Source organism: Bacillus rossius, chromosome 2 (genome assembly GCF_032445375.1).
Source record: "Bacillus rossius redtenbacheri isolate Brsri chromosome 2, Brsri_v3, whole genome shotgun sequence".
NCBI classification, from domain to species: Eukaryota; Metazoa; Arthropoda; class Insecta; order Phasmatodea; family Bacillidae; genus Bacillus; species Bacillus rossius.
Genome location: NC_086331.1, coordinates 28,638,749 through 28,651,646, shown reverse-complemented (window position 1 = coordinate 28,651,646; position 12,898 = coordinate 28,638,749). Strand labels below are relative to the sequence as shown.

At 36.5% G+C, this 12,898-nt stretch overlaps 1 protein-coding gene across 14 annotated transcripts in view; it reads left to right on the top strand.

The window, feature by feature from the left end:
* The window catches only part of LOC134529203 (transcription initiation factor TFIID subunit 3), a 174,021-nt gene that overhangs the window by 56,897 nt on the left and 104,226 nt on the right, over positions 1 to 12,898 (top strand). The window contains exon 1 of one of the 14 annotated variants that reach the window (XM_063363061.1): positions 12,055 to 12,811. The exons of the other annotated variants lie outside the window; for them this stretch is intronic. The gene's annotated coding sequence lies outside the window, so the exon portion shown is untranslated. Of the gene's footprint in view, positions 1 to 12,054; positions 12,812 to 12,898 lie in introns of those variants that run through there. 14 annotated transcript variants of the gene reach the window in all.

The window sequence follows — 12,898 nt, the reverse complement described above, 5'->3', positions numbered from 1 at the left end:
TACTGTGCTAAAGCACCTAAAGCGGTCAAGATCGATGACTGTGATGGCGGCCTAAGACCAAAACGGTGGAAACATCGTAATAAAATGAATTATTCTGATCAAGCTTGTGATGCTGACATGATTGAGTACTGTGATGAAGCACCTAAAGCGGTCAAGAGCAAATACAGTGATGGTGGCCTGAGATCACAACGATGGAAACGACGTAATAAAATAAATTATCCTAATCACGCTTGTGATAATCACTGTCTCGATGCCGAAAGTGTCCTTGTAGTTGGTGTTGAAACAGAAGACACCAGGGATAATAATATTTATTATAAACATAATAGGAAGATGAACGTAGCAGAAGAGATTGATTGTAGCTCATGGGAAGATCCCAACATATTGGTTGACAGGCTAAGACTTCTACATGGTTCGCTTTGTGCAGGAAACTATTCGAACATCAAAGAAATATCCTTCATACTTAAAGAACTGAAGGAAGCCGACTACATAAAATAATGGTTTCAATTAAATGCATGTGTTTAAACTTGAAGAAAAATTAATATTTTTTCAAAATGGATTTTAACATTTCTCGAAAGCTCATTTCTAAATAAAACTTATAACGTAAAGGCGTAAAAAAGTCACCACTGACATCCAAAAATGTATACTAATAAAGTCATGCATGTAAACATGTCAAGTTCAATAAAAAAAAAGTAATTTAAATCAGTTGGAGCATTTGGAGCGATTGGACCATTTGGAGCAATTGGAGCATTTGTAGCATTTGGAACATTTGGAGCCTTTGGAGCATTTGGATCTGTTGGAGCTATTGTAGCATTTGGAGCTGTTGGAGCTATTGTAGCATTTGGAGCTGTTGGAGCTATTGTAGCATTTGGAGCTGTTGGAGCTATTGTAGCATTTGGAGCTGTTGGAGCTGTTGGAGCTGTTGGAGCATTAGGAGCAGTTGGAGCTGATGGAGCTAAGAATTAGTCGTTTCACGTCTATGCAGGGCTAAATGTTTATAAGATTGTTGGCTTTCGCAAGTCACTCTGTAGTAGGATAGAATTAATGTAATAAATATTATGTTTTTAAAAAAACTTGTGGTGTTTTATTTCTCGAACCTGACACTTTTCTGGTATTTAAATTAAATTTATTTTCAGCTTCGTCCATAGATCGAAGCAAGTTTCGATTCAATATGTAAAATATTGTGTGATTTTTTCGGTGAATTATGGAATTTTTCCCGAATTAATAAGTCAATAAATACAAATATCTTAGATGGTGCCCAAGTTTCAATATGGCGGGCACCTCATGTTAAATGACCGAATGTACATAAATACTAAGTTGTTAATTGGCTTCTTTTAGTTTTTGTGTGCTGAGTGTAGTCGAGTAGACTGATGAAAATAAGTGAGGAGCTTAATGTAGAATGGACTTGTGTTGATGGATATGTTGGTGCATAAATCGAATGCTAGTGGTCTGATAATATTTAGGGTTATTTACGAAGATATTTATTGATGTGTGCTATGAAAAGCATAAAAGTGTCTAGTAAACTTATAGAGTAGGACTCTTGTTTCGGAGACTTTTGTCATAAGGCTTAAGAAGGATCGACTCTGAAGGCTTTGAAGATGTATGGTACTGGGCATGTCTTGGCTGTAGCTATATCAAAACTGAAGGTCCTCTGAACTGAAGATGAGAGGTACAAAAAATAATTTACTTTGGACCTAGCCTGGTATCGGATAATATATTTTAGTCATGTGTTGTAGACATTTGGAGTCAGTTGGCGGTTTTGTGTAGCTGTACATAATACAATTTAAATTATGTTTGATTTCTGAAAGTTCCATTGTTCAGAGACTCTTGGACCTTCTAGTAAGTCTAAATTAACCGTGTATGTAGGATGTGTGATTAGTTCTTTGAATATATAATTTAAACTTGTACTCTTTTAAATTCCTAATTTTTTTTTAAAGTAATAACAATGGATGTTTTATTGACTTGCGTATTATACAAGCGGACGCTGATATTTAAGCGAGTCTTAGACAGCAGGTCCCTCAGTCCACCTCCTGTAGTGGTGCAGTGCAGATCTGATGGATTGACTTGTCTGCATATAAGTCCGATACATGTATATTCATGTGTATCCGAACTCAATGGTAGCAACGATGACATCGGTACAAATCCCAATGGTGGCGGGGTCAACGGCTGCAGAGATCTTGTCGGAGGGTCTCGCGTCTTCACCGGGGTCCCTGACGACGGAGGCGATGATGACGAAGCAGATCCCGATGACAACGATGAGGGCAGCTCCAGAGATTCTGATGGTAACGAGGCTACCATCTCCAGAGATCCCGATGATGGCTGTATCTACTGTCTCTTCACTCCAAGAGACTTCAATGTGTGCATTATCGAACGCAAAGGAGACTCCAATACCTGCAACTACACCGCATTTGGTAAATACAACATTTTGTGAGCAATTCCCAGCTTCTGCATCAGTCGTGTATACATCAGATTCTTTGGCATGCAGTACAGATGATCTGTCAATGTCGTCTCGGAAACTCCAGCTCATGCAACATACGGGACTTCGTCGCCTACAACAGCAGTGTACATTGAAAGTAAGATACTTTCCGAGCCGTCGGTGACTCAAGGTCTAACGACGAGACATCTGTGTACGTACTGTGACAAAAGTTTTAAATACCGTCAACATGCAAGAAGACATGAAAATCATGTCTGTAGAAGAAACGCTAATCGTGTGACATTTCCGTGTGACCCGTGTGGTGTACATTTCACAAACAAAAGTAATTTGATTAGGCATTGTAACAGCAAAGTTCATTTGCAAGTTGTACAGCGGGGAAGCGATGGTAATTGCGATGAATATCTGTATCAGTGCTGCTACTGTGGTAAACGATTTGAACGACTACGAAGTACACGCATCCATGAAAAGCATGGCTGCAGAAGAAAAATTGACTGTGTAAAATTTCTGTGTGAGAAGTGCTGTGTACAGGTTACACGAAAATAATACTTGAAAAAATATTATAAATTTTGTAAAGGAAGGTTTCTAGCATCAACATCTCTGGTCCTCTAAGGTGCTACACTCCTGAACTGATGTATCGTGATCTGTATGAATTATTTGTATTTTGTCATTCTATAAACGAAATATAATAATTTATTTTAATAAAAATTAATGTCACATGAACTGAGAAATGTATACGATATATATAGTGTCAAATTTCTTTGTATATAATGTAAACTTTTAAATGAATTATAGAATTAAAAATATTATTTGATTTATTTTTCTTAACCTACTTCATTCATCTTAATGTAATAAACTACATGTGACACGTAATTTTGGTCGGGGTTGTAATGCACGTTTTGACTTGTTTGTGTGTATTATTATTTTTACCAATAATGTTCAAGACAGTTTATTTTGCTAAAATTATTTTTGTCTGGGTATGTTATCTGCATTCATAGGATTTTTTATGGGAGATGTTTTGGTAAAGTGCTGGTGTATGTAATACCGTAACGTTAGAGCAAATCTGATAGGAACTTGATTTATTATTTCTGAGAAATAATTTATTACTTCCCGAAATAAAACTAACAGACTTGTGGGAAATGTATGGTCTTAAATCGTAACCTGTCATATATTGGTGTACACTACGGAGGTGATATTAAAAGATTATATGATGTTAATCAATTGATCATACTTCGGAGTACTCTGGTGCACTGTATGGGCTGTATCAGTAAGATTCTGGATACTTGGAAAGCGGTTCTTCGTCCAAGTTACTCACTCCTTCGTTGCTGATTACTAACATGAATTTTTACAACATGGAAAAATGAATGTATACTGGCCAAGGTCTTGATTTGAAATATTTTGCTGCTTATAATTATCAGAGTATTGAGTATGGTATGTAGGAATCGACTCCTCTCGTATATGTGCTACAAATTTTTTTTTGGTAGCAAGTTTTACATACGTAGGCTGATTTTCTGCTCTGGTTCAGTGATGCATACTTTGAAGTGGTTCCAGCAAGTACTTTACGTATGCTGGATTACTATTTCACTGGAGTTTTATGTGAAATGAGTTGGAAGACTAGCGACGTGATGTGTGTATGACTCGAGCAAACATATGACTGCCGCAGCAATCTGCAAGCTTGCAACTCCTGCGCGAGTGGTCAATGTTCATTTGCAGGTGACGGTATGCGTGTCTCGATCGAGAAGTCTCTGCCTCTATCCTTGAGAATTTTTTTTTTGCGGTTGACGTGCTTGAATTTATGTACTTTTGACTAGTCGCACGTGGATAAGTTTAAATTCGTATGCATTGGAATATATTTTTCTACATGAGGTAAGAAAAATACATAGATGCTACAATGTCTGAGATAGGTATCGAACACCTGTTCCTTACCCTATGAGTGACTAGCACTTGTTTGACCTATCTCCTCTAACCCTCGTTTACTTTGTGATATAGATGATACATGGTTGTTTTCAGACAGATGATGGTTAAAATGTCTTGGACAAAGTGTCCTTTGTAGAAATTACTATGTGTGGTAATTATTTTCGTCGAACAGATAATTTAATAAAACATGTAAAAATAACGTGAAGATTTTTTTATGTTTAAACAAATTATTGATAGGATGGATTTGTATGTAGAAATGGTGGTATACCACATCTCTTGAAGAACGCTGCATGGTATATATAATGAAAGACTCTTGGGCTCAAGAAACTAAACTAAAGGTGGAAAGGATGATGCGGTTCCTAAGATTAAATGAAAGGAACTTTGATGATTTTTTTTTCTATATACTAAGATGAATTAATTGAGTTTGTGATGATGGGTTGACAGTTTAAATAATAAAACTGGACTCATAGGCTTTTACAGAAAATGAGAATGGAGCTCACAAGATCATAGATTGTGGTTAATCTCTGACAACTGAAATGTAGAAACGATATCATAAAATGAGTTATATTGATGCAGCTCATGACAATATTGATGACAGATATGATGATGATTTGAATCTGTGATAGTGACATGGATGCGGAGATTTTAAGACAAATAATATTATTAATATAGAAAAGATGGAAGCCGTAGCACGCCGTTCGTGACCAGAAACAAATATTGAAGGATGCTGATGGTTTCGGGAAGACTGAAACTAATGGAAGTATCAACACCGTGAAAAGTGGGAATACACTCAAGCCTATATTCAGTAGATCGTCCATACTTTGTAAAAATAATGGACTCCTAAAAAAGGAAGCATGAAGGCGATGCAGACACTTCGCCATCAACGATAACGAGTTCTTACGTTAATCTGGGTGAAGACGATGCCTTCTACGGTGATTGCTACAGTGACTCTGAAGCTGGCGACGTAATCGAAGACTGTGCTGAGGCAGCTAAAGCGGACAAGACCGAAGGCTGTGGCGGTGTCCTGAGATCATAACGATGGAAACGTCGTGATATATTAAATAAATCTGATCAAGCTTGTGATGATCACTGGCTCGATGACGAATGTGACCTTTTGGTAGGTGTTAAAACGGAGGACAGCAGAGATCATAATATTTATAATAAACTTGCAAGGAAGATGGTGGCAGAAGAGATTGATTACACATCATGGAAAGATCCAAACATATTGGTTGACCGGCTAAGACTTCTACATGGTTCGCTTTGTGCAGGAAACTACTCGAACATTAAAGAAATATCCTTCATAGTCAAAGAACTGAGGGAAGCTGGCTACATACAATAATGGCTAAAATTAAATGTATGTGTATAAACTATAAGATAAATTAATATATTTTCTTTCCAAATGGTATCTACCTTTTATCAAAATCTGATTTCTAAATAAAACTTATAATTTAAAGGTGCAAAATACGTTACCACTGCCGGTCAAAATGTATACTAATAAAGACATGTTAGTAATCATGCCAAGTTCGATAAGAAAAGAAATTGGAATCTGTTGGAACCAATTGAAGATGGAGCTGTTGGTGGCTGTTGAAGCATTTGGAGCCATTTGGAGCCATTTGGAGCTGTTGGAGACATTTGGAGCATTTGGAGCTGTTGGAGCTAAGAAGTAGTCGTTGCACGTCTATGCAGGGCTAAATGTTTATGAGATTGCTGGCTTTCGCAAGTGATTCTGTAGTAGGATAGAAACTGTGTAAAAGACTTTGTGGTGTTTTATTTCTCGAACCTTACACTTTTCTGGTACTTTTTTAAAATTAAAGTTGTTTTGTATCGGCCAGGGATCGAACCAAGGACCTTAGTCGATCTAATCAATCAGTATATAGATTACAAAATTATTTATGAATTTTGAACTTTTTCCCGAATCTATAACATTACAATTACGAATTTCCAATATGGTGGTCTTGATTTCTGATAGGATGATGGTAGTAGAGAATTTAAAGTCTCTTTAAGAATGTTGAACGTGGTTTATTGAAATTATTATTTTTTCATAAAATTAAACATTATTGCATCGATCGAGTATCGGACCAAGGACTGGAGCGGATCGAATCGATATGTAAGTTAATGAGTTATTTTTTTGATGAATTTTTTGATTTTTTCCCGCTTTTATAGCTACATTATTACATGATTTCAAGATGGCGGCCGAATTTCAAGATTGCGAGGTCTCCTCGGTAATAAATGGTTACTGCACTGTAGCGGGTTAGAATAAAATCATCCAGATGGAAATGAACTCTATAATACAAGTACACACACAAGATGGTGTACTCCAGCAGGTTGTAGCTCCTGGTAGCATGTACTGAACATAAAATGTCGGATCCATGATGTTCAAGGTCAAGATCAAGGTCAAATTTCAAGGTCAAGGTCAAATTTCAAGGTCAGGGTCATATTTCAAGGTCAGGGTCAAATTTCAAGGTCAAAATCAAATTTTAAGGTCTAGGTCAAATTCAAGGTCAAGGTCAAAGTGTAGGTCAAGGTCAAATTTCAAGGTCAAGGTCAAAGGTGTGGTGACCAGATAATTATACTTACATGGTATCAGCATACTCTAGCAGACGAAAACAAGATGGTGGTCTCCAGCGTATGAAGACAAGATGGCGGAAATGACGTCATATCAGCTGACGATATATGAACCTTGGTATTGGTGACGGTAGATCAGTCTGTATGTGGCTTCTGTGGAGGAGGGATCTGATTTTTTTTTTTGCCCTCTCCGGTTTCGAACCAAGGACGGGAATCGATATAATCAATCATTATATTTATTGTCAATTTATTTAATGAATTTTGAACTTTTTCCCGCATCTCTAGCAGAAAAATTATGGATTTTCAAGATGGCGACCATAACGATAATTGCGACAGTTACATCTTAATACAAGATGGTGGTTCTGTCTCGAACAGATGGTGCTATTTTTACTTAAAATTTAAATAAAAAATTCAAGTCTGAATATGCATGTTATTTTTTTATATACCTTATTTAATTCTCAGTGTGGTAAATGTCTCGATAGCCGAGTGGTTAAAGGCGTATGTTTTTCCAACCTAGAGATCAGAGCTGCGCTGGTTCGAATCACAGTGCTTCCAATGTATTTTGTATAAAAAAATAAATTTAATATGTCGATAAGGACCATAATAGCTCTGGTAGGTAATGGAACATCGACCTTACGTGATGAGACAGAGCGACGCTGGCGCTATCTAGGAACAAACAACAGAAAGATAGTCGACGGTATCCAATATGGCGGCCTCCAGTGGAACAGAAAAAAATCAATATGGCGACAGAGACAAAAATTTCATCATAATGAGTGGGGCGCTCGATTTAATGATGACGGATCCAATATGGCCGCCGAGGTCAAGGTCATGGTTACGGTACTACTTATCCCGTTACGCTGTGTCCCGTTACGCTCATTCATAATGGCCATCAGGGTCAAGGTCAAGGTCAAAGGTCAAGGTCACAACCATCCAAGATGGCCGCCGTGACGTCATAATCCAATATGGCGGACCGACAATCGCAATCCACGCGCCGGCGCCAGGGCCCGGACCGGCTATCCTATACTACTAATATTATATTTTAAAGTTTGTTAATTTTGAGTGTAATAAAGTAAATAATAGTTTTCAGAAGGATTTTAAGCTAGATCATAGATAAAAAAATTTGAGTGTAGCTTATAGTACTTAGATGACATGTTGTGATTGCATGGAAGATAGCGGCCGACGAACTTGAGAACATAATGGCTTTCTTAGTCGAGATTAAAAATGGAATGGAGAATAGGCTGGAGGAAATGAATAAACAGGATTGTGGCCAAGAGGAGTTGAATAATGAAATGAGAGTGAAAAAAGGAACAGCCAAGAAGTGAATAATTGTATGAAGACTGAAGTAGGTGACATGAAGAATAGCCAAGATGAGATGAACTATCAATAAGAGATGAAGATGGGTCAGGAAGATATGCTAAACAAACTAGCTGCTGCAGAAGAAAATGAAACAATCTAGCTTGAAGCTAGACGGGAAGGTTCAGTGATGGGAACAGCATCTCGCACAAGAACAGCAGCTAGCCGAACATGAAGAGGCAAGTTGCACAACAGCTGGCTCAGCCTGATCAGGCTACCAAGCAGCACGTAGCAGCTGTTACTGAAGAATGCCAACGAATGGTTAAGGAAGCTTTAGCTGCTGCATGTTAAAAGAATGTGTCTGGTGATGTCAAGTTGGAGGGCACATCGAGTGGCCACTCAAAATTGAAGCCACCCACCTTCGATGGCCAGTCTTCATAGGCAGCATACAGGTAACAGTTTGAGGCAGCTGTGGAAGTACAGGGTTGGAGCGAGGAAAAGAAGGCTACATGATTCATCTTGGACCTGTGAGGATCACCCCTGAACCATACCAGTTCCAGACCAGAGGGTATATTCAGCGCTAGTGGAAGCCCTAGAACCAAATATGCGACCGATACATGGGTGAGGTGTACCGGACTGCATTGAAAACATGTCACGTATCTTATATTATAACTGAAACTTACTTAGTACACGTGTAACCTTGTTTTTATAATACAGTTAAGAAATAAAAAAATTGTGGAAATTTTTCAAACATCATAATCAACATGTTTAGAGATTCCTCATAATATACTTTTATTTGCCAACTTATCTCTTATATGTTTATATCTGACAATCATAAAATGTATAAAATCTTCCATCCTGGCCAAGTTCCAATATGTAAGAGCATTCACTCTCCTGCCCTATCCGGCTGGTACCATGAGAATTATGCTGGACCCCAGGGGGAACTGGAGTCAAGCGGATGACATGCGCCCACATGTACATGTATATATTTTTATGTTCTACTCGTATGACTGTTTTTGTGAATTTACTGATCTGAAAACATTTACAAGTCATTTCTGCAACAGAGTGTAACTCCTGTGTGAAAAAAAAATTATAATGACTTAAAACTGTGGATGGATTAAATTATAATTGTACATATCTGCAGCCTGAGAAGATAAATAGTAAAAAATAATCAGCTTGAGTTCGTGTAATGAAACACTGCATATGCTGGATATTAGTTTGATATAAAATTACATAGAAAAATTACATTGGTATCAAACCATTGAATGGGAATTATTGTGAAATTAATTAAAACTGTCAGTTCAAACATTTTTATTTAAAACTACTTTTGTCTTCTTTCATTTGGGCTTACATATTTATAAAATATTTGTACACTATTATAAAGACTACGTTAATCTGTTTATTAATATTTGTAACACATTTATATTAACACTGTTTACAGGAAGCTTTTTTATTAAGAGTAAACGGGAACCAAAAAATGTACTTTCTGATGCGTTTAGAATTTTTGCTACTGAAACAGTTTTTACAGATATCATGCTTGTCTTTCACTAGGGTTGTATGAAATTAGTTTTTAAAGATTAATGTTTAAATTATTTTTTGACAATAGATAGTTGAGTATTTTAAAATTTTCAGTCTGTAGTGTGGGAAAAAATTTTAAGCATTAAGTATGACCTCAAAAATAATTCAGTTTTTTTTTACTCTGTTGCAATGAAAATGCCCCCAAAATAAAGTAGTTGATTGATTTCAGGAGAGGCATGCAGGTCATACTGAAGCTTCATATTCTGAAATTTTCTGTTTTATTTGGATTCACATTTACATCTCTTTAATTTTAAGGTCTGTTTAGATGAGCAATATAAAATAATTGGCCAGTACTAGGCGATTTCTTGCTCCACATGACCATCAGTATTGCCTGGCAATACTAGCCACCAGTGTTGCCCGGAACTTGTCCGGCAATGTGGAGCAACACGAGTGGGCAACTTGCATTTAGACGATCAAGTAGGTTCAGTGTGTTGCCAGAACTCGCCGACGTTGGACGTCGTGGACACAGAGCTCGCGACTGCCGCGTTCATAGTAATTCACAGAATTATTTTAAGCGACGTGCAAGAAGTAATAGAACATTGTGGATGAGGACTTATTTAGAAAGACTGAATCAAAGCAGCGTGGATATGTGTAATGAATTAAAATTTGACTATTATTTATTTCAGAATTTTACTTGTATGTCGCCAAGAGATTTCGTAGAGTTGTTTAACATAATTGGACCAAACATTGAGAGAAAGGACAGCACAATGAGAACAGCAATTCTTATAGCTACGTAATTAGCTATAACTTTACGATTTCTGGCTACTGGTGACAGTTTTAAAAGTTTAATGTATATGTTTAGAGTATCTACAGCTACAGTTTCTATAAATTCAAATAAGTATTTTCAAATACCTATTACAAATGTATTACATTTATTTTTTGAACTCAAAAGAAAATATAACAATAATATTAACAAAATTAAAAACCAGTGTGTAGATTGTTGCAAGAGCTGGCTAGGTAAAGTTCACAAAGTTCATTACTGCCATCTCCTTCAGACGTTTCTGTAAGATACTGTGGCACAGGTGTAGGTGTGCTTGAAATGGTGGCTGGTTAGGTAGTTCTGGCGATGGGACATATTATAAAGATGGCGAATAAAGAACCGTGGTAACGCCTCTATATGATGAAAGATTGTTGTGCACTGAGGATTGGGATGAGCCTGCTTGCTGTTAAAACTCTTGATAGTGCCCATATCAGCTTCAAACAACTGTGATATTTTGAACTCCTCTTGGTTAGCAACATGAGTACTGTACGTACTCAGTTTAAAGGTGACATGGTTGCCAAAGTGTGTGAACTGGTTTTTTGACCTGTTCACCCCAACCTCTAGGTGACTGTAGGCCTCTTCCAACTGCTTGTCTTCTCGTTCCTTCTGCAGTTTCCTTTTTTTCTTTTGTGGAAGAACCTGTGAAGAAGCTTTTGTTGTACTACATTCATTACTTGTAGGAAGTGATGAAGGATGACCAATCTCTTCATATTTTCTCCCTTGGAATCCTGAAATACAACAATATTTTATTAATTCAGATGTATTGCAAGTTAACTAAAAAATCTGAAATAACTTTAAGCTGTGTGTAAGGAATAAGGAGGTGAAAACTTCCCTTCACTTCTCCTATTAGTAAGGAGAGTGCACTATATAAATAAAAACAAATACAATTTTGTGCAAAATATTACACAAATTTCATAATCAACAGTATAATTAAAATAAAACTGCAATGATGCACTAGCCAAAAAAACAATATACTTGGTATACATTTGTGCGTGGGCCGGCTTGAGGCCTATTAACAGTATTGGTTGTGCAAAATGTAGCTATATGATATATTTATGCATATGTTTGTACTTCAACTTCTAGTTAATTTAATATATATTTTTTTATTTTCAGGTACTAATTTCAAAAGAAAAATGGTTGGAAGTCGAAAGGGATTTTTTATAACAGATGGAATTTTCCGCACTGCTTAGCTGCAATAGATGGAAAGCATATTGCCATATATTGTCCATCCCACATTGGATTATAATTATAAAAGATATTTCAACGTTGTTTTATTTGCTGCAGTGGATGCTCAATACAGATTCTTATACACCCATGTTGGATGTTAGGGATCTATATCTGACGGTGTTTTTCATTACACTTCATTTGGTAAAGCCCTACTCAATGGGAAATTGAATATTCCCACTCCAGAAGCATTACCAGGAAGAGCTGATCTGTCACCGTATATAGTTGTGGCCGATGATGCTTTCCCAATCACTGAAAATATATTGAAACCAATTTTCAAGGCAAGTGTTCAACTACAGGTTATCAAGAGCTCGTAGAATTGTTGAAAATGTATTTGGTTTATTAGCTGCAGTGTTTTGCATATTTAGATCTGTTTTGAACCTAAAAACAGAAACAGTGCAAGATGTAGTGTTAGCCTTTGTCTGTTTGCATAACTTTTTATGGAGGAATCCTCAAGCCACCACAATGTCCTCACCACCAGGCATGTGTGACACAGAAGACATGAACACTGGAGAAATAATTTTATGTTCATGGAGAAACGACTTTTCTATTGCAATGAGAGATTTGCCACAATTACCAAGAAGGGCTCAAAAAAGTTCAGAACAAGTCAGGGAAGAATTCAATGAATTTTTCATGACTGCCTGGAAAAGTGTCGTGGCAAGACAAAAATTTGTGAGATATTGTATTGTTTTAGAAAAGTATTGCATTACACATATATATTTAAATATGTGATAAAAGTTTATTTTTTATAGTTAAAAAAGTGTTTTGTGGCTTGAAATTTTTTATTTGGAAAAAAATTTGGTTTTTATAACACACACCAATGTGTTGCAGCTGTCAAAAATTCTTCAAGAATAAACAAAAATTTTTTATTGTAAAAATGTATAGGCCACTATGCAAAAAAATATACATAAGCCTATATATATGCCTTTAAACAGTATAACATATCTGACCTTATTTTCCACAGCGAAGCTTTCTTTTCTCGCATCTGGGATATTACTGCTTATAACAAAGCATATGTTTTTGAAGACGAACCACAAACTGTTTTAGTGAGTAGCACCAACCACTACCACTTTTTTCGATTGTAGTTTCTTTTTCTTGCTGTTTGCGTATGTGCACAAACTTTTAAATTTTGA